Genomic DNA, 23,155 nt, shown 5'->3' with positions numbered 1-23,155 from the left:
GCAGTCTATTACCACTGTCTTTGGGGAATCTGAGAAGGGATAATTTAGATCGCATTGAGACCTATCCTGATAAACGAAATATCCTCAATTGAAAACGTGAAGGAAGTTTTCTGAGAAACTTCTTTGTGATATGTGAATCATCTCACAGAGTTACAAGTTAGTCTTCATGAAGCAGTTTGCTAACACTACTTTTGGGGAATCTGCAAAGCGATATTTGGGAGCTCATTGAGGGCTATGGTGAAAAAGGACATATCGTCAGATAAAAACTGGAAAGAAGAGTTCTGAGAAACTGCATTGTGACATGTGAATGCAACTCACAGAGTTACACTTTTGTTTTTATTGTTTAGTTTGCTAACACTGTTTCCTTGAAATCTGCAATGGGATATTTCTTAGTGCAATGAAGCTTACACTGACAAAAGAAATATCCTTAGGTAAAAACCAGAAGGAAGCTTTCTGAGAAACTACTTCGTGATGTGTGAATTCATCTCACAGAGTTACACTTTCGTTTCATGGAGCAGTCTATTACCACTGTTTTTGGGGAATCTGAGAAAGTTATTTTGGATTGCACTGAGGCCTATCCTGATAAAGGAAATATATTTAATTAAAAACGTCAAAGAAGCTTTATGAGAAACTTCTTTGTGATATGTGATTCATCTCACAGAGTTAAAACTTAGTCTTCATGAGGCCGTTTGCTAACACTACGTTCAGGGAATCTGCAAAGCGATTATTTGGGAGCTCATTGAGGGCTACGGTGTAAAAGGAAATATCGTCAGATAAAAACCAGAAAGAAGTGTTCTGAGAAACTGCATTGTGACATGTGAATGTAACTCACAGAGTTACACTTTTCTTTTCATTGAACATTTTACTAACACTTTTTTCGTGAAATCTGCAATGGGAGATTTCCTAGTGCAATGAAGTTAACGATGACACAGGAAATATCCTCAGGAATAAACCAGAGAGAAGCTTTCAGAGAAACTGCTTTGTGATGTGTGAATTCATCTCACAGAGATACACTTTCGTTTCATGGAGCAGTCTATGAACACTGTCTTTGGGGATACAGAGAAGGGACATTTTGGATCGCATTGAGGCCTATCCTGTTAAAGGAAATATCCTCAATTAAAAACGTGAAAGAAGCTTTCTGAGAAACTTCTTCGTGATAGGTGGATTCATCTTACAGAGTTACAACTTATCCTTCATGATGCAGTTTGCTAACACTACTTTCGGGGAATCTGCAAAGCCATATTTGGGAACGCATTGAGGGCTATGGTGAAAAAGGAAATTTCGTCAGATAAAAACTGGAAAGAAACGTTCTGAGAAACTGCAGTGTGAAATGTAAATGCAACTGACAGAGTTACACTTTTGTTTTCGTTGTTTAGTTTGCTAACACTGTTTCCTTGAAATCTGCAATGGGATATTTGTTAGTGCAATGAAGATTACGGTGACAAAGGAAATATCCTCAGGTAAAAACTAGAAAGAACCATTCTGAGAAAGTGCTTGGTTATGTGTGAATTCATCTCACAGAGTTACACTTTCGTTTCATGGAGCAGTCTATTACCACTGTCTTTGGGGAACCTGAGAAGGGATACTTTGGATCACATTGAGGCCTATCCTGATAAAGGAAATATATTCAATTAAAAACGTGAAAGAAGCTTTCTGAGAAACTTCTTTGTGATATCTGATTCATCTTACAGAGTTACACTTTAGTCTTCATGAGGCAGTTTTCTAACACTATTTTCACGGAAGCTGCAAAGCAATATTTGGGAGCGCATTGAGGGCTATGATGAAAAAGAAAATATCGTCAGAAAAAAACTGGAAAGAAGCGTTCTGAGAAACTGTAATTGTGACTTGTTAATGCAATTAACAGAGTTACAGGTTTCTCCTCATTGATCAGTTTGCTAACACTGTTTTCTTGAAATCTGCAATGGTATATTTCAAAAGTGCAATAAAGATAACGGTGACAAAGAAAATATTCTCAGGAAACAACCATAAAGAAGCTTTCTGAGAAACTGCTTTGTGATGTGTGAATTCAGCTCACAGAGTTACACTTTCGTTTCATGGAGCAGTCTATTACCACTGTCTTTGGGGAATCAGAGAAGGGACAATTTGGATCGCGTTGAGGCCTATCCTGACAAAGGAAATGTCCTCAATTAAAAACGTGAAAGAAGCTTTCTGAGAAACTTCTTTGTGATATGTGAATCATCTCACAGAGTTACAACTTAGTCTTCATGAAGCAGTTTGCTAACACTACTTTCGGGGAATCTACAAAGCGATATTTGGGAGCGCATTGAGGGCTATGGTGAAAAAGGAAACATGGTCAGATAAAAACTGGAATGAAAAGTTCTGAGAAACTGCATTGTGATACGTGAATGCAATTCACAGAGTTACACTTTTCTTTTCTTTCAACATTTTGCTAACACTTTTTTCGTGAAATCTGCAATGGGAGGTTTCCTAGTGCAATGAAGCTAACGGTGACACTGGAAATATTCTCAGGAAAAAACTGCAAAGAAGCTTTATGAGAAACTGTTTTGTGATGTGTGAATTCATCTCACAGAGTTACACTTTCGTTTCATGGAGCAGTCTATTACCACTGTCCTTGAGGAATCTGAGAAGGGATACTTTGGATATCATTGAGGCCTATCCTGATAAAGGAAATAAAATCAATTAAAACGTGAAAAGAAGCTTTCATATACCCTTTGTGATAAGTGAATTCATCTCACAGAGTTACAACTTAGTCTTCATGAGGCAGTTTGCTAACACTACTTTCGGGGAATCTGCAAAGCGATATTTGGGAGCGCACTGAGGGCTATGGTGAAAAAGCAATTATCATCATATAAAAACTGGAAAGAACCATTCTGAGAAACTGCGTTGTGACATGTGAATGCAACTCACAGAGTTACACTTTTCTCTTGAAATCTGCTACGGGATTTTTCTTAGTGCATTGAAGCTTACGGTGACAAAGGAAATATCCTCAGATAAAACTAGAAGGAAGCTTTCTGAAAAACGGCTTTGTGATGTGTATATTCATCTCACAGAGTTACACTTTCGTTTCATGGAGCAGTCTATTACCACTGTCTTTGGGAAAACTGAGAAGGGATAATTTGGATCACATTGAGGCCTATCCTGATAAAGAAAATATCCTCAATTAAAAACGTGAAAGAAGCTTTCTGAGAAACTTCTTTGTGATATGTGAAATCATCTCACAGACTTACAACTCAGTCTTCATGAAGCAGTTTGCTAACACTACTTTTGGGGAATCTGCAAAGTGATATTTGAGAACACATTGAGGCCTATGGTGCAAAAGGAAATATCCTCAGATAATAAGTAGAAAGAAGCTTTCTGAGAAATTGCTTTGTGGTGTGTGAATTCATCACACAGAGATTCACCTTTCCCTCCTTGTAGCAGTTTGCTAACACTGTTTTCATGGAATCTGCAAAGTGATATTTGGGAATGCTTTGAGGCTTATGGTGAAAAAGTGTATACCCACAGATAAAAACTGGAAGAAGTGTTCTGAGAAACTGCATTGTGATGTGTGAATGCTATTCACAGAGTTACACTTTTCTCTTCATTTGATCAGTTTGTTACACAATTTTCTTGAAATCTGCAATGGGATACTTCTTAGCACATTGAAGCTTACGGTGACAAAGGAATTATCCTCAGATGAAAACGTGCAAGAAGCTTTCTGAGAAATTGCTTTCTGATATGTGACTTCATCTCACAGAGTTACACCACTATTCCCTGGAGCCGTTTGCTAGCACTGTTTTTGTGGATTCTGAGAACTGATTTTTTGGATGGGTTTGAAGAGTATAACGACAAAGGAAATATCCTCAGAGAAAATCCGGAATGACACTTTCTGAGAAAATGCTTGGTGATGTGTGAATTCATTTCACAGTGTTACACCACTCTTTCATGGAGGAGTTTGCTAGCACTGATTTTGTGGAATCCCAGAAGTGACGTCATGGATTTCGTTGAATCCCATGGTGAATAATGAAATATCCTCAGATAAAAACTGCAGAGAAGCCTTCTCAGAAACTGCTTTGTTGTGGGTGAATTCAGCTCACTGAGTTACATCATTGTTTACATTGAGATGTTTGCTAACAGTGTTCTGGCAGAATCTGCAATGGGACACACGGGGGGGCTTTGAGACCATAAATATCCTCAACTCAAAAAAGGAAGAAGATTTCTAAGAAACTGCTTTGTGATGTGTGAATTTAACTCACTGAGCTACATCTGCATTTCATGGTGCCATTTGCTAGCGCCGTTTTTGTGGAATCTGAGAACTGATATTTCAGATCACTTTGAAGACTATACGGCCAAAGGAAATATCCTCAGATAAAAACGAGAAAGAAGCATTCTGAGAAACTGCATTGTGATGTGTGAATTCATCTCACAGTGTTACACTTTTGTCTTCATGAAGCTGTTTGTTAACACTGTTCTCGTGGAATCTGCAAAGTGATATTTCGGAGCGCATTGAGGACTAGGGTGAAAAAGAAATATCCTCACATTAAAACCGCAAAGAAGCGTTCTGAGAAACTTCACTGTGACGTGTGAATACAATTCAGAGAGTTGCACTTTTCTTGTCATTGATCAGTTTGCTAACACAGTTTTCCTGAAATCTGCAATTTGATAACTCTTAGTGCAATGAAGCTTACGGTGACAAAGGAAATATCCTCAAATAAAAATTAGAGAGATGCTTTCTGAGAAACTGCGTTGTGATGTGTGAATTCATCTCACAGAGTTACACCTTTCTCTTCACGAAGCCATTGGCTAAAACTGTTCTTGTGGAAACTGCAAAGTGATATTTGGGAGGGCATAGAGGGCTATGGTGAAAAAGGAAATATCCTCAGAAAAAAACTAGAAAGAAGCGTTCTGAGAAACTTCATTGTGATGCATGAATGCAATTCAGAGAGTTGCACTTTTCTTTTTCATTGATCAGTTTGCTAACACTGTTATCTTGAAATCTGCAATGGGATAATTCTTAGCACAATGAAGCATATGGTGACAAAGGAAATATCCTCAGATAAAAATTAGAGAGCAGCTTTATGAGAAACTGCTTTGTGATGTGTGAATTTATCTCACAGAGTTACATCTTTCCCTTCATGAAGCCGTTCGGTAAGACTGTTCTTGTAGAAACCGCAAAGGGATATTTGTGAGGGCATAGAGGGCTATGGTGAAAAAGTAAATATCATCAGATAAAAACTGGAAAGAAGCATTCTGAGAAACTGCATTGTGACATGTGACTGCAGCTCACAGAGTTACACTTTTCTTTTCATTGCTCAGTTTGCTAACACTGTTTGCTTGAAATCTGCAATGGGATATTTCTTTTTTTATTTTATTTTATTTGATTTATTTATTTTTTTAAAAATTTATTTATTATTATTATACTTTAAGTTGTAGGGTACATGTGCATAACGATGCAGGTTTGTTATATGTATACTTGTGCCGTATTGGTCACCTGCACCCATCAACTCGTCATTTACATCAGGTATAACTCCCCAATGCAATCCCTCCCCCCCTCCCCTCCCATGATAGGCCCCAGTGGTAATGATGTTCCCCTTCCAGTCAAGTGAGCTCTCATTGTTCAGTTCTCACCTATGAGTGAGAACATCTTGATGTTGGTTTTCTGTTCTTGTGATAGTTTTGCTAAGAATGATGGTTTCCAGAAACATCCATGTCCGCCGGGCATAAATGTCCTTTTATGGCTGCATAGTATTCCATGAATTATATGTGCCACATTTTTCTTAATCCAAATCTGTCACTGATGGACATTTGGGTCGATTCCAAGTCTTTGCCTGTGTGAATAGTGCTGCAATAAACATGCGTGGCGTAGTCTTTAGAGCAGCATAATTTATAATCCGCTTTAGGTATATCCCCAGTAATGGGATGGCTGGGTCATAATAATTTTTATCGTTCGATCCTTGAGGAATCGCCATACTGTTTTCCCTTAATGGTTGAACTAGTTTACAATCCACCAACAGTGTAAAAGTGTTCCTATTTCTCCACATCCTCTCCGGCACCTGTTGTTTCCTGACTTTTTAATATTCGCCATTCTAACTGGTGTGAGATGGTATCTCATTAATGGTTTTGGTTAAAATTTCTCCTACGGTGGCCAGTGATGATGAGCATTTTTTTCATATGTCTGTTGGATGTATGAAGATATATGCTTCTTTTAATGTCTTCATATCCTTTGCCCACTTTTGATGGGGTTGTTTGTTTTTTCTTATGTAAATTTGTTTGAGTTCTTTGTAGGTTCTGGATATTAGCCCTTTGTCAGATGGTAGATTGCCAAAATTGTGCTACCCCCACATTCTGTAGGTTGCCTATTCCTCTGATGGTAGTTTTCTTTTGCTGTGCAGAAGCTCTTTAGTTTAATGAGATGGCGTGCAGCTTTAGCTTTGCTGCCGTTGCGCTTTTGGTGTTTAGACATGAAGTCTTTGCGGCCTATGTCCTGAATGGTACTACCTAGGTTTTCCTCAGATTTTTATGAGTATTAGGTCGAACATTTAAGTCTCCTAATCCATCTTGAATTGTTTTCCGTATAAGGAGTAAGGAAAGGATCCAGTTTCAGCTTTTCTACTTATGGCTAGCCAATTTTCCCAGCACCATTTATTAAATAGGAATCCTTTCCCATTTCTTGTTTTTCTCCAGGTTTGTCAAAGATCAGATGGCTGTAGATGTGTGGTATTGCTTCTGAGGACTCTGTTCCTGTTCCATTGGTCTATATCTCTGTTTTGGTACCCGAGTACCATGCTGTTTTGGTTACTGTAGCCTTGTAGTATAGTTTGGAAGTCAGGTAGCGTGATACTACCAGCTTTCTTCTTTGACATAGGGATTATCTTGGAGATCACGGGCTCTTTTTGGTTCGCATGAACTTTAAAGCAGTTTTCCAATTCTGTAGAAGCTCATTGGTAGCTTGATGGGGCGAGTATGGCCATTTTTCACGATATTGATTCTTCCTATCCATGAGCATGGTATGTTCTTCCATTTCTCTGTGTCCTCTTTTTATTTCACTGAAGCATTGGTTTGTAGTTCTCCTTGAAGATATGCTTTACATCCCTTGTAAGCTGGATTCCTAGGTATTTTATTCTCTTTGGAAAAACGTTGTAGAGATAAAGGAGTTCATTCGCGTTTGACTCTGTGTTTGTCTGTTATTGGTGTATAAGAATGCTTGTGATTTTTGCACATTAATTTTGTATCCTGAGACTTTGCTGAAGTTGCTTATCAGCTTAAGGAGATTTGAACGGGCAATGGGGTTTTCTAAATATACAATCATGTCATCTGGCAGGGACAATTTGACTTCTTCTTTCCTAACTGAATACCCTGATTTCTTTCTCTTGTCTAATTGCCCTAGCCAGAACTTCCAGCACTATATTTGAATGGTGAGTGAAAGAGGCATCTCATGTGTGCCCGTTTTCAAAGGGAATTTTCAGTTTTGCCCATTCAGTATGATATTGGCTGTGGGTTTTGTCATAAATAGCTCTTATTATTTTGAGGTACGTTCCATCAATACCGAATTTATTGAGCGTTTTTAGCATGAAGGAGCTGTTGAATTTTGTCAAAGCCTTTTCTGCATCTATTGAGATAATCATGTAGTTCTTGTCTTTTGGTTCTGTTTATATGCTGGATTATGTTTATTGATTTTCGAAATTGAACCAGCCTTGCATCAGGGATGAAACCCCACTTGATCATGGTGGATAAGCTTTTTGATGTGTTATTTGAATCGGTTTATTATTTTATTGAGGATTTTTGCATCGATGTTCATCAGGGATATTGGTCCTAAAATTCTCTTTTTTGTTAATGTCTCTGCCGGGCTTTGGTATCAGGATGATGTTGGCCTCATAAAATGAGTTGGGGAGGAGTTCCCTCTTTTTCTATTGATTGGAATAGTTTCAGAAGGAATGGTACCAATTCCTCCTTATACCTCAGGTAGAATTCAGCTGTGAATCCATCTGGTCTGGACTTTTTGGTTGGTAGGCTATTGATTGTGCCTCAATTTCAGAGCCTACTATTGGTCTATTCAGGGATTCCAACTAACCACTGGTTTAGTCTTGGAAGAGTGTAAGTGTCAGGAAATTATCCATTTCTTCTAGGTTTTCCAGTTGATTTGCGTAGAGGTGTTTATAGTATTCTCTGATGGTAGTTTGTATTTCTGTGCCAGGGTGATTGGTGATATCCCTTTATCATTTTAATTAGTGATTTGATTTAGCTCTCTTTTTTTCTTCTTTATTAGTCTTGCTAGTGGTCCTGTCAATTTGGTTGATCTTTTCAAAAACCAACTCCTGGATTCATTGATTTTTTTGGAGGGTTTTGTCTCTATCTCCTTCAGTTCTGCTCTGATCTTAGTTATTTCTTGCCTTCTGCTAGCTTTTCGAATGTGTTTGCTCTTGCTTCTCTAGTTCTTTTTAATTCTTGATGTTAGAGTGTCAATTTTTAGATCTTTCCTGCTTTCTCTTGTGGGCATTTAGTGCTATAAATTTCCCTCTACACACTGCTTTAAATGTGTCCCAGAGATTCTGGTATGTTGTATCTTTGTTCTCATTGGTTTCAAGGCATCTTTATTTCTGCCTTCATTTCGTTGTACCCAGTAGTCATTCAGAACGGGTTGTTTCAGTTTCCATGTAGTTGAGCGGTTTGATTAGTTTCTTAGTCCTGAGTTCTAGTTCAGTTGCACTGTGGTCTGAGAGAGAGACAGTTTGTTATAATTTCTGTTCTTGTACATTTTCTTTAGAGTGCTTTGCTTCCAATTATATGGTCACTTTTGGAGTAAGTACGATGTGGTGCTGAAGAATGTATATTCTGTTGATTTAGGGGTGGAGAGAGTTCCATAGATGTCTATTAGGTGTGCTTGCTGCAGAGATGAGTTCAATTCCTGGATATCCTTGTTAACTTTCTGTCTTGTTGATGTGTCTAATGTTGACGGTGGAGTGTTGAAGTCTCCCATTATTATTGTATGGGAGTCTAAAAGTCTCTTTATGAAGTCTCTAAGGACTTTTGCTATGAATCTAAGGTGCTCCTGTGTTGGGTGCATATATATATTTGGATAGTTAGCTCTTCCTGTTGAATTGATCCCTTTACCATTATGTAATGGCCTTCTTTGTCTCTTTTGATCTTTGATGGTTTAAAAGTCTGTTTTATCAGAGACTAGGATTGCAACCCCCGCTTTTTGTTCTCCATTTGTAGTAAATCTTCCTCCATCCCTTTATTTTGAGCTATGTATGTCTCTGCGTGTGAGATGGGTCTCCTGAATACAGCAGACTGATGGAGTCTTGACTCTTTAATATCAGTTTGCCAGTCTGTGTCTTTTCATTGGAGCATTTAGTCCATTTACATTTAAGGTTAAGATTGTTATGTGCTTGATCCCGCCATTATGATATTAACTGGTTATTACCTGCTCGTTAGTTGATGCAGTTTCTTTTAGCCTCGATGGTCTTCACATTTTGGCATGTTTTGCAATGGCTGGTACCGGTTGTTCCTTTCCATGTTAGTGCTTCGCTAGGGTCTCTTGTAAAGGCAAGGCCTAGTGGTGACAAAATCTCTAAGCATTTGCTTATCTGTAAAGGATTTTATTTCTCCTTCACCCATGAAGCTTAGTTTGGCTGGATATGAAATTCTGGGTTGAAAATTCTTTTTCTTTAAGAATGTTGAATATTGGCCCCACTCTCTTCTGGCGGAGTTTCTGCCGAGAGATCTGCTGCTGTGAGTCTGATGGGCTTCCCTTTGTGGAAGCCTTTCTCTCTGGCTGCCCTTAAGATTTTCCTTCATTTCAACTTTGGTGAATCTGGCAATTATGTGTCTTGGAGTTGCTCTTCTCGAGGAGGTATCTTTGTGGCGTTCTCTGTATTTCCTGGATTTGAATGGCGGCCTGCCCTGCTAGGTTAGGAAGTTCTCCTGGATGATGATATTATCTGAAGAGTGTTTTCCAACTTGTTCCATTTTCCCCTCGCTTTCAGGCACCCCAATCAGACGTAGATTTGGTCTTTTTACATAATCCCATACTTCTTGCAGGCTTTGTTCATTTCTTTTCTTCTTTTCTTTTTGGTTTCTCTTCTCGTTTCATTTCATTCATTTGATCCTGTCGCTGATGCTCTTTCTTCCAGTTATTCAATTAGGTTACTGAGCTTGTGCATTTATCGCGTATTTCGTGTCATGGTTTTCATCTCTTTTCATTTCGTTTATGACCTTCTCTGCATTAATTACTCCTAGCCGTCAATTCTTCCACTTTTTCAGATTTTTAGTTTTCTTTAAACGATGCGTAATTCCTCCTTTAGCTCAGCTGATGGACTGAAGCCTTCTTCTCTCATCTCGTCAAAGTCATTCTCCGTCCAGCTTTGATCCGTTGCTGGCGATGAGCACAACGCTCCTTTGCGGAGATATTCAGCTCTTATTTTTTGAATTTCCGGCTTTCTGCCCTGCTTTTTCCCCATCTTTGTGGTTTATCACCTCTGTTGCTTTGATGATGGTGATGTACTGATGGGGTTTTGGTCAGCTAGTATCCTTCCTGTTTGAGAGTTTTCCTTCACAGTCAGGACAGCCCTCAGCTGTAGGTCTGTTACTTGAGATTGCTTGAGATCCCTCCAGACCCTGTTTGCCTGGGTATCAGCAGCAGGAAGCTGCAGAAGATGAGAATATTTCTGAACAGCGAGTGTACCTGTCTGATTCTTGCTTTTGGAAGCTTCCTCTCGGGGTGTACTCCACCCTGTGAGGTGTGGGGTGTCAGGCTTTGCCCCTAGTGGGGATGTCTCCCAGTTAGGCCTACTTACTCGGGGGTCAGGGACCCTTGAGCAGGCAGTCTGTCCCTTCTCAGATCTCAACCTCGTGTTGGAAGATCCACTACTCTCTTCAAAGCGCCAGACAGAGTCGTTTGCATCTGAAGCAGCTGCTTTTTGTTGTTGTTGTTGTTGTTGTGTAGCTGTGCTGCCCCCAGAGGGTGGAGTCTACAGAGACAGGCAGGTTTCAGCCGAGGCTGCTGTGAGCTCCACCCAGTTCGAGCTTCCAGCAGCTTTGTTTACCTACTTAAGCCTCGCTTAATGGCGGGTGCCCCTCTAGCCACCGGCTGCTGCCTTGCCGGTAGATCCGCAGACTGCTGTGCTAGCAATGAGAGGGGGAGAGGCTGCGCGTGGGCGATAAGGACCCTCCCGGCCAGGTGTGGGATATGATCTCTGGTGTGTGCCTGTTTGCTTAAAAGCGCCAATATTGGGGTGGGAGTTACCCGATTTTCCAGGTGTTGTGTGTCTCCAGTTCCCCTGGCTGGGAAGGGATTCCCTTCCCCTTGTGCTTCCAGGTGAGGCGATGCCTGCGCCCTGCTTCAGCTCTCGCTGGTCGGGCTGCAGCAGCTGACCAGCACCGATTGTCACGGCACTCCCCCAGTGAGATGGACAGTACCTCAGTTGAAATTGCGGAAATCACGGTCCTCTGTGTGGCTGTCTGGGAGGTTGGAGATGGAGCTGTTCCTCTTCGACCATCTTGCTCCACACGCCCGGGATATTTCTTAGTGCAATGAAGCGTATGATAACAAAGGAAGTATCCTCTGATAAAAACTGGAAAGAAGCTTTCTGAGAAACTGCTTTGTGATGTGTGAATTCTTCTGACAATGTTACACTTTCGTTTCATGGAGCAGTCTATTACCACTGTCTTTGGGGAATCTGATAAGGGATACTTTGGATCTCGTAGAGGCTATACAGGCAAAATGAAATATCCTCAATTATAAACGTGAAGGAAACTTTATGAGAAACTTCTTTGTGATATGTGAATTCATCTCACAGAGTTACAACTTAGTCTTCATGAAGCAGTTTGCTAACACTTCTTTCGGGAAATCTGCAATGTGATATATGGAAGCGCATTGAGGCCTATTTTGAAAAATATCTTGGATAATAGCCTAGAAGCTTTCTGAGAAATTGCTTTCTGATGTGTGAATTCATCACACAGAGATTCACCTTTCCCTCCTTGCAGTTTGCTAACACTGTTTTCCTGGAATCTGCAAAGTGATATTTGGGAGCGCATTGAGGCCTATGGTGAAAAAGGAAATATCCTCAGATAATAACTAGAAAGAAGCTTTCTGAGAAATTGCTTTCTGATGTGTGAATTCATCACCTGAGGGTCCTGCTTTCCCCTCCTTGTAGCAGTTTGCTAACACTGTTTTCGTGGAATGTGTTTCCGTGATGTTTGGTAGAGCATAGGGGCTCTGATTGAAAAAGCCGATAAATAAGATAAAAACTGGAAAAGAAGTTCTGAAGACCACTTGTGTGATGTGTGGATTCATCTCATAGAGTTAAACCTTTCTTTTGATTCACAGGTTGAAAACGCTTTTCTTGTGGACTCTGTAAAGAGACATTTGGAAAACCATTAAGGCCTATGGTGAAATACGAATTATCCCCAGATAAAAATTAGAAAGAAACTATCTGAGAAGCAATGTCGTGATGCATGGATTTGTCTCACAGAGTTAAAACTTTTTTTGGTTAAGCAGGTTGGAAACACTCTTCTTGTAGAATATGCGAAGGGACATTTGGAGTATATTGTGGCCTGTAGTGAAAAACCAAATATTCTCATATTAAAATGTGAAAGAAGCAACCTGTGAAACGTCTTTGCAATGTGTGCAGTCATTTCCCAGAGTGAAATAGTTTCTTTTCATTGGTGAGGTTGCAAAGACTCTTGTAGAAACTGCAAAGGGACATTTGGATCACATTGTTGCCTATGTTAACCGAATTTTCAGAATAAAACTGGAAAGAAGCTATCAGTGTAACTACTTGGTTATTTATGGATTCACCTCAGAGAGTTTAATCTTTCTTTTGATTATTCAGGTTGGAAACACTCTTTTTGTACTATCTGTTAAGGGACATGTGGGAGCCCATTGAGGCCTGTTGTGAGAAACCGAGTATCCACGGATAAAAATGAGAAAGAAGCTATCTGAGAAACTGCTTTTGGATGTGTCGATTCATCTCACAGAGTTAAAACTTTCTTTTGATTGAGAAGGTTGTAAACACTCTTTTTGTAGAATCTGCTAAGGGACATTTGGAAGACCGTTGATGCCCATACAGAAAAATTGAATATACTACAAAGAAGCGTTCTGTGAAATCACTTTGTGAGGTGGTGAGTTGTGGACTCATCTCACAGAGTTAAACCTTTTTCTTCATTCAGCAGGGTGGAAAGACTCTTTTTGTAGAATCTGCAAAGGGATATTTGGGAACCCATTGAGGTCCATAGTAAAAAACTGAATATCTGTGGATACAAATTAGGAAGAAGCTGTCTGTGAAACCACTTTGCTATGTGTGAATTCATGTCACAGTGTTTAACCATACTTTTAATTCAGCAGGTTGGAAATACTCTTTTTGTAGAATCTGCAAAAGAATATTTGGAAGCCCATTGAAAGCTATACTGTAAAAACAATATCCTCATATAAAAACAAGTAAGAAGCTCTCTGGAAAACCACTTTGTGATGTGTGGATTCATCGCACATGGTTAAACATTTCTTTTGATTCAGCAGGTTGGAAACACTACTTTTGAAGAATTAGTGAAGCGACATTTGGGAACCCTTTGAGGCTTATAGTGAAAAACAGAATATCACCAGATAAAAACTACAAAGAAGCTATCTGTGAAAGTGCTTTGTGATGTGTGAATTCATTTCACAGTGATGAATCTCTCTTCTGATTCAGCAGATTGAAAACACTCTTTTTGTAGAAATCGTGAATAAACCTTTAGGAACCAATTGAGGACTAAGGTTAAAGAAAAAATTTTGCCCAGTTAAATCTAGTAAACAGGTATATTTGAAAGTGATTTCTGGTGTGTGCATTCATCTCAAAGAGTTAAATTTTTCTTTTGATTCAGCAGATTTCAAACAGGTTTTTTTGTACAATCTGTGAAGGGACATTTAGGAGCCCATTGAGGCCTATAGTGAACAACAGAATATCCCCAGATAAAAATTAAAAAGAAGCTATCTGTGAAACCCCTGTGCACTGTGTACAACCGTCTCAGAGACTTAAACCTTTTATATCATTTGGCATGTTGGAAACACTCTTCTTATAGAATCAGATAAGGGACATTGGGAGTCGATTGATGCCAATAGTGAAAAACTGAATATCTCCAGAAAACAAACTAGAAAAAACCTATCTGTGGAATGTAATTGCTATGCAGAGATTCATTGCACATAGATAAACCTTTCTTTGGATACAATAGGTTGGAAGCACTCTTTTTGTAGAAACACAAAGGGACATTTGGGAATCCATTGTGGCCTATTATGAAAAACGAGTGTGGATAAAAATGAGAAAGAAACTATCTGAGAAACTGCTTTGTGATGTGTGGATTTATCTCACAGAGTTAAAACTTTCTTTTGATTGAGAAGGTTGTAAACACTCTTTTTGTAGAATCTGCTAAGGGACATTTGGAAGGCCATTGATGCCAATACAGAAAAACTGAATATCCTCATATAGAAACTAGAAAGAAGCTATCTGTGAAAACACTTTGTGAGGTGTGGACTTATCTTACAGAGTTAAACCTTTCCTTTCATTCAGGAGAATGGAAAGACTCTATTTGTAGAATCTGTGAAGGGATTTTTGGGATCCCAATGAGGCCTAAAGTAAAAAACTGAATATCCGCAGATAAAAACTGGAAAGAAGCTATCTCTGAAACTGCTTTGTGATGTTTGGATTCATCTCACCGAGATAAATTTTGTTTCTGAATACTCAGGTTGGAAACAATCTTTTTGCAGAATCTGTGAAAAGATTTTTGGCACCCACTGAAGCCTAAAAGGAAAAACAGAATATTTCCAGGAAAAAAAAAAAAACAAAAAAAAAAACCTAGAAAGAAACTATCTTTGAAACTGCTTTGTTATGTGTGGTTTCAATTAAGGAGTTAAACCTTTCTTTTTGTTCTGCAGTTAGGAAAAACTCAAAACTCTTTGTGTGGGATCTGCAAAGGGACTTTCAGGAGCCAATTAAGGCCTATGGTGAAAACACAAATATCCTCAGATAAATACTAGAAATAATCTAGCTGTGAAACTGATTTGTGATTTGTGGATTCCACTAAGAGCGTTAAACCTTTCTTCTGATTCAGCAGGTTGGAAACACTCTTTCGATAGAATCTTCAAAGGGACATTCTTGAGCCCATTGAGGCCTATAGTGAAAAACTGAATATCCACAGAGAAAAAGTAGAAAGAAGCTATCTGTGAAACTGCTTTTTGATGTGTGGAATCATCCTGCATGTTAACTCTTCTTTGGATTCTGCAGGTAGGAAACACTCTTTTTGTAGAATCTGCAAAAACACATTCATGGGTCATGGAAGCCTGTGGTGAATATAGGAATATCTCCTTATAAAAACTGGAAAGAAGCTATCTGTGAAACTGCTTTGTGATGTGTGAATTCATCTCACAGAGTTAAATCTTTCTTTTGAGTAAACAGATTGGAAACATGTAGAATCTGCTCAGGGACATTTGGGAGTTCAATGAGGCCTATGGTAAAAAACAGAATATACCCAGATAAAAGCTAGAAAGAAGCTATCTGTGAAACTGCTCTATGATGTGCAGATTCACCTATAGCATTAAACCTTTGTTTTGATTCCACAGTTAGGGAAAACTCTTTGTGTAGAACCTGTGTAGGGACATTCTGCAGCCCATTGAGGCCTATTGTGAACATCCAAATATCCCCAGGTGAAAACTAGAAAGAAGCAATCTGTGAAACTGCTTTGTGACGTGTGGATTCATCTTACCAACTTAAACCTTTCTTTTGATTCAGCAGAATGGAAGCACTCCTTTTGTAGAATCTGTGAAAGGACACTCTGGAGCCCATTGAGGTTTATGGTGAAATACAGAATAGCCACAGATAAATCTAGAAAGAAGTTATCTGTGAAAATATTTTGTGATACATGGATTCCAATCACATAGTTAAACCATTTTTTTTTTTTTTTGATTCACCAGGTTTGAAACCTCCTTTCTGTAGAAACTGTAAAGAGACATATGAGAACCCATCAAGGCCTATGGTTAAAGACCAAATATCCCCAAATGAAAACTAGAAAGAAACTGTCTGTGAAATTGCATTGTGATGTGTGGATTCATTTCACAGAGTTAAAACTTTGTTTTGATTCCTAAGGATTGAAACACTCTTTTTGTAGGATTTGCAAATGGACATTCAGGAGCTTATTGAGACTAAGGGTGAAAACTGAATATCCACAGATAAAAACTATAAAGAAGCTATTTGTGAAACTACTTTGAGATGCATGGATTCATCTCACTGAGTTAAAAGTTTCTTTTCATTCAGCAGGTTTGGAACACTCTTCTAGTAAAATCTGGGAATAAACATTCTGAAGCCCATTGAGTCTTACGGTGAAAAACCGAATATCCCCAGATAAAACCGAAAAAGAAGCAATCTGTGAAATTGTTTTGTTATGTTTGGATTCATCTACAGATTTAAGCATTTTGTTTTTGTTTTGCAGGTAGGAAACACTCTTGTTTTAGAATTTGTGTAGGGACTTCTGGAAGCCCGTTGATGCCTATGGTGAAAATCCGAATAGCCCCATATAAAAACAAAAAAGCTGTCTGTGAAACACCTTTGTGATGTGTGGATTCATCTCACAGAGTTAAACCTTTCTTTTGATTCACAAGTTGAAAACACTTTTCTCGTAGACTCTGTGAAGAGACATTTGGGAGACTGTTAAGGCCTATAATGAAATACCAAATATCCCTAGATAAAAACTAGAAAGAAACTATCAGAGAAGCAATTTCGTGATGTCTGGATTAGTCTCACAGAGTTAAATCCTTCTTTTGATTAAGCAGATTGGAAACACTCTCTTGTAGAAGAATATGCGAAGGGACATTTGGAGCACATTGAGGCCTGTAGTGAAAAACCAAATATTCCCATATTAAAATGAAAAAGAAGCTACCTGTGAAATGTCTTTGCAATATGTGGAGTCATTTCCCAGAGTGAAATAGTTCTTTTGATTCAGAGGGTTGCAAAGACTCTTGTAGAAACTGCAAAGGGACATTTGGGATCACATTGATGCCTATGTTAAAAAAACGAATTTTCCCAATAAAACTAGAATGACTGCTTTGTGATTTATGTATTCATCTCAGAGAGTGTAATCTTCCTTTTGAGTATTCAGGTTGGAAACACTCTTTTTGTACAATCTGTTAAGGGACATGTGGGAGCCCATTGAGGCCTGTTGTGAAAAACCGACTATCCACAGATAAAAATGAGAAAGAAGCTATCTGAGAAACCACTTTGCAATGTGTGAATTCATGTCACAGAGTTAAACCTTACTTTTAATTCAGCAGGTTGGAAATACTCTTTTTGTAGAATCTGCAAGAGGATATTTGGAAGACCATTGAGAGCTATACCTTAAAAACAGTATCCTTATATAAAAACAAGTAAGAAGCTCTCTGGAAAACCACTTTGTGATGTGTGGATTCATCTCACAGGGTTAAACATTTCTTTTGATTCAGCAGGTTGGAAACACTCTTTTTGTAGAATTTGTGAAGTGACATTTGGGAACGCTTTGAGGCTTATAGTGAAAAACAGAATATCACCAGATAAAAACTACAAAGAAGCTATCTGTGAAAGTGTTATCTGATGTGTGGATTCATTTCACAGTGATAAATCTCTCTTCTGATTCAGCAGGTTGGAAACACTCTTTTTGTAGAAACCATGAAGAAACCTTTAGGAACCAATTGAGGCCTATGGTGAAAAAAAACATTCCCTAGTTAAAAACTAGAAAAGAGGTATATTTGAAACTGGTTTGTGATGTGTCCATTCATCTCACAGAGTTAAATTTTTCTTTTGATTCAGCAGATTTCAAACAGTTTTTTTGTACAATCTGTGAAGGGACATTTAGGAGCCCATTGAGGCCTATAGTGAACAACAGAATATCCCCAGATAAAAATTAAAAAGAAGCTATCTGTGAAACCCCTGTGCACTGTGTACATCCGTCTCAGAGACTTAAACCTTTTATATCATTTGGCATGTTGGAAACACTCTTCTTATAGAATCAGATAAGGGACTTTGGGAGTCCATTGATGCCAATAGTGAAAAACTGAATATCCCCAGAAAACAAACTAGAAACAACCTATCTGTGAAGCTTAATTGCTATGCGCAGATTCATTTCACATAGTTAAACCTTTCTTTGGATACAGTAGGTTGGAAACACTCTTTTTGTGGAAACTGCAAAGGGACATTCGGGAACCATTGTGGCCTATCATGAAAAACTGAATGTGGATAAAAATGAGAAAGAAGCTATCTGAGAAACTGATTTGTGATGTGTGGATTTATCTCACAGAGTTAAAACTTTCTTTTGATTGAGAAGGTTGTAAACACTCTTTTTGTAGAATCTGCTAAGGGACATTTGGAAGGCCATTGATGCCAATACAGAAAAACTGAATATCCCCATATAGAAACTAGAAAGAAGCTATCTGTGAAAACACTTTGTGAGGTGTGGATTTATCTCACAGTTAAACCTTTCATTTCATTCAGGAGAATGGAAAGACTCTATTTGGAAAGGCTCTATTTGTAGAATCTGTGAAGGGATTTTTGGGAACCCAATGTGGCCTATAGTAAAATACAGAAAATCCACAGATAAAAACTGGAAAGAAGCTATCTCTGAAACTGCTTTCTGATGTTTGGATTCATCTCACTGAGATAAACTTTGTTTTTGATTCCTCAGGTTGGAAACAATCTTTTTGTAGAATGTGAAAAGATTGTGGGCACCCATTGAAACCTAAAAGGAAAAACAGAATATTTCCAGGAAAAAAAAAAAAAAAACTATAAAGAAGCTATCTTTGAAACTGTTTTGTGAAGTGTGGTTTGAATTAAGGAGTTAGACCTTTCTTTTTGTTCTGCAGTTAGGAAAAACTCTTTGTGTGGAAAATGTGAAGGGACTTTCAGGACCCAATTAAAGCCTATGGTGAAAACACGAATGCCCTCAGATAAATACTAGAAATAATCTAGCTGTGAAACTGATTTGTGACGTGTGGATTCCACTAAGAGAGTTAAACCTTTCTTCTGATTCAGCAGGTTGGAAACACTCCTTTGATAGAATTTTCAAAGGGACATTCGTGAGCCCTTTGAGGCCTATGGTGAAAAACTAAATATCCACAGAGGAAAAGTAGAAAGAAGCTATCTGTGAAACTGCTTTGTGATGTGTGGATTCATCCTGAGTGTTAACTCTTCTTTAGATTCTACAGGTAGGAAACACTCTTTGCAGAATCTGCAAAATGATATTCGTGAGCCATGGAAGCTTGTGGTGAATATAGGAATATCTCCTTATAAAAACTGGAAAGAAGCTATCTGTGAAACTGCTTTGTGATGTGTGAATTAATCTCACATAATTAAACATTTCTTTTGAGTAAGCAGATTGGAAACATGTAGAATCTGCTCAGGGTCATTCGGGAATCCAATGAGGCCTATGGTAAAAAACAGAATATCCCCAGGTAAAAACTAGAAGGAAGCTATCTGTGAAACAGCTCTGTGATGTGCAGATTCACCTATAGCATTAAACCTTTGTTTGGATTCCACAGTTAGGGAAAACTCTTTATGTAGAACCTGTGTAGGGATATTCTGCAGCCCATTGAGGCCTATTGTGAACATCCAAATATCCCCAGGTGAAAACTAGAAAGAAGCAATCTGTGAAACTGCTTTGTGATGTGTGGATTCATCTTACCAACTTTTTTGATTCAGCAGAATGGAAGCACTCCTTTTGTAGAATCTGTAAAAGGACATTCTGGAGCCCATTGAGTTGTATGGTGAAAACAGAATATCCACAGGCAAATCTAGAAAGAAGTTATCTGTGAAAATGTTTTGTGATATGTGGATTCAACTCACAAAGTTAAACCATTTTTTTGATTCACCAGGTTTGAAACCTCCTTTCTGTAGAAACTGTGAAGAGACATATGAGAACCCATTAAGGCCTATAGTTAAAGACCAAATATCCCCAAATGAAAACTAGAAAGAAACTATCTGTGAAGCTGCATTGTGATGTGTGGATTCATTTCACAGAGTTAAAACTTTATTTTGATTCCTAAGGATTGAAACACTCTTTTTGTAGGATTTGTAAATGGACATTCGGGAGCTTATTGAGACTAAGGGTGAAAACTGAATATCCACAGATAAAAACTATAAAGAAGCTATTTGTGAAACTACTTTGAGATGCATGGATTCATCTCTCTGAGTTAAACGTTTCTTTTCATTCAGCAAGTTTGAAACACTCTTCTAGTAGAATCTGGGAAGAAACATTCTGGAGCCCATTGAGTCTTATGATGAAAAACCAAATATCCCCAGATAAAACCGAAGAAGAAGCAGTCTGTGAAACTGCTTTGTTATGTTTGGATTCATCTACAGATTTAAACATTTTATTTTGGTTTTGCAGGTACGAAACACTCTTTTTTTAGAATTTGTGTAGGAACTTTTGGAAGCCCGTTGGTGCCTATGGTGAAAATCTGAATAGCCCCATATAAAAACAAAAAAGAATCTGTCTGTGAAACACCTTTGTGATGTGTGGATTCCTCTCACAGAGTTAAACCTTTCTTTTGATTCACAGGTTGAAAACAGCTTTTGTATAATCTCTAAGGGACATATGCGGGCCCATAGAGGTCAATGGTGAAAAACCAAATATCCCCAGATAAAAACTAGAAAGAAGCTATCTGTGAAACTGCTTTGTAAAGCATGGATCCATCTCACATACTTAAACCTTCCTGTTTATTCAGCAGATTGGAAACACTCTTTTTCAAGAATCTGTGGGGGGACATTCAGACACCCATTGTGGCCTATGGGGGAAAATATGAATATCCCTAGATAATAAATAGAAAGAAGCTATTTATGAAACTGCTTTGTGATGGGAGATTCACCTACAGAGTTAAACCTTTCTTTTGATTCTGCAGGTAGGAAAAACTGTTTTTGTAGAATCTGTGAAGGGTCTTACCTAAGCTTGTTGAGGTCTATGGTGAACATCCAAATATACCCAGATAAAAACTGGAAAGAAGCTGTCTGTGAAACTGCTTTGTAATGTGTGGATTTATCTCACAGATTTAAAGCTTATTTTGGATTCTGCATGATGGCAACACTCTTTTTGTAGAATCTGTGAAAACACATTCACAAGCTCATTGAGGTGTATGGTGAAAAACAGAACATACCCAGATAAAAACTAGAAAGAAGCTATTTCTGAAACTGTTTTGTGATGTGTCCACTCCTCTCACAGAGTTAAATCATTCTTTTAATTCAGCAGGTGGAAAACACTCTTTTTGTAGAATTTTTCAAGGGAAATAGTGAAACCCATTCAGGTCTATAGTGAAAGGCAGAATATCCCCTAATAAAAACTAGAAATAAGTTATCTTTGAACTGCTTTGTGATATGGGCAATCTTCTCACAGAGTTAAACCGTTCTTTTGATTCAGCAGGTTAGAAACACTCTTTTTGAAGAATCAGCCAAAGGACATTCAGGAGCCCATTGAGGACTATGGTGAAAAAACGGAATACCCCCAGATAAAACCTAGAAAGAAACTATTTGTGAAACTGCTTCTGAAGTGTGGATTCATCTTACAGAGTTATACCTTTCTTTTGTGTCAGAAGGGTGGAAACAATTTTTTTGTGGAATCTGCAAAGGGTCCTTCAGGAACCAATTGAGGCCTATGGTGAAAAAGGGAATATACCCAAATATAAACTAGAAAGAATCTATCTGTGAAACTGCTTCAAGACGTGTGGATTCATATGTAGAGCTAAACCTATCCTTTGATTTTTCACGTACAAAACACTCTTTTAGTAGAATCTGCCAAGGGACGTTTTAAAGCCATTTGAGGCCTGTGGTGAAAATCTGAATATCACCAGATAAAAAGTAGAAAGATGATATGTGTGAAACTGCTTTTTGATGTATGAATATGTCTCACAGAGTTAAACTTTTATTTTGATAAAACAGGATAGAAACACTCTTTTTGCAGAATCTGCGAAGGGACACTTGAAACATTGTGATGGCAGAATCATCTACAGATTTAAATTTTTCTTCTGATATCCTAGGTAGAAAACATTTTTTTTTTTTTTTTGTAGAATCAGCCAAGGGACATTTGAGAGCCCGTTGAGGCATATGGTTAAAATCTGAATATCCCCAGATGAAAACTAGAAAGAAGATACCTGTGAAACTGCTGAGTGATGTGTGGATTTAAATCACAGAGTTAAGCATTTCTTTTTTTTTTTTTTTTTTTTTTTTTTTTGAGATGCAGTCGCACTCTATCACCAGGTGCGATCTGTGCTCACTGCAATCTCCACCTCCCAGGTTCATGTCATTCTCCTGCCTCAGCTTCCCAAGTAGCTGGGATTACAGGCATGAACCACCCTGCCCGAGCAAGCATTTCTTTTGATTTAGTCTGTAGGAAATACTATTTTTGTAGAATTCGCAAAGGGACATTAAGGAGCCCTTTGAGGCCTATGGTGAAAAACCAAATATTCCAAGATAAAAAGTAGGATGAAGCTATCTGTGAAACTACTTTGTGATGTGTGGATTCATCTCACGAAATTAAACCTTTCTTTTGATTCAGCAGGTTGAAAACACTTTTTTTTGCAGATTTGCAAAGTGACATTCCAGAGCCATTTGAAACCTATTGTGAAAAACAGAATATTTCTCAATAAAAACTAGAATGAAACCATCTGTTAAATTGCTTTGTGATGTGTGGATTCATCTCACAGAATTAAACCTCTCTTCGATTCAGCAGATTTAAGTACGCTTTTTGTAGAATCTGTGGGCAGACATTTGGGAGCCCATTGAGGTCTATTGTGAAAAACAGAATATCCCAAGATAAAAACTAGAATGAAGCCATCTATGAAACTGCTTTGTAATGTGTGGATTCATCTCACAAAGTTAAACTTTGCTTTTGGTTCAGGAGGTTGCAAACACTCATTTTGTAGAATCTTTGAAGGGATGTTTCGGAACTATTTAAGGCCAATGGTGAGAAACCAAATATCTCCAGATAAAAACTAGAAAGAAGCTATCTGTGAAACTGCTATGCAATGTTTGGATTCACCTCAGAGCTAAACCTTTGTTTTGATTCAGCAGGTTGGAAACACTTTCGGTTTTTAGAATCTGTGAGGGGACATTCAGGAGCCCATTGTGGCCTCTGGTGAAAAACGGAATATCCTTAGATAAAAAGTAGAAAGAAGCTATCTGTGAAACTGCTTTGTGATGTGTGGATTCATCTCACA

The sequence above is a fragment of the Papio anubis genome, chromosome 3 (assembly GCF_008728515.1).
Source record: "Papio anubis isolate 15944 chromosome 3, Panubis1.0, whole genome shotgun sequence".
NCBI classification, from domain to species: domain Eukaryota; kingdom Metazoa; phylum Chordata; class Mammalia; order Primates; family Cercopithecidae; genus Papio; species Papio anubis.
Note: the sequence above shows the minus strand (reverse complement) of the source record.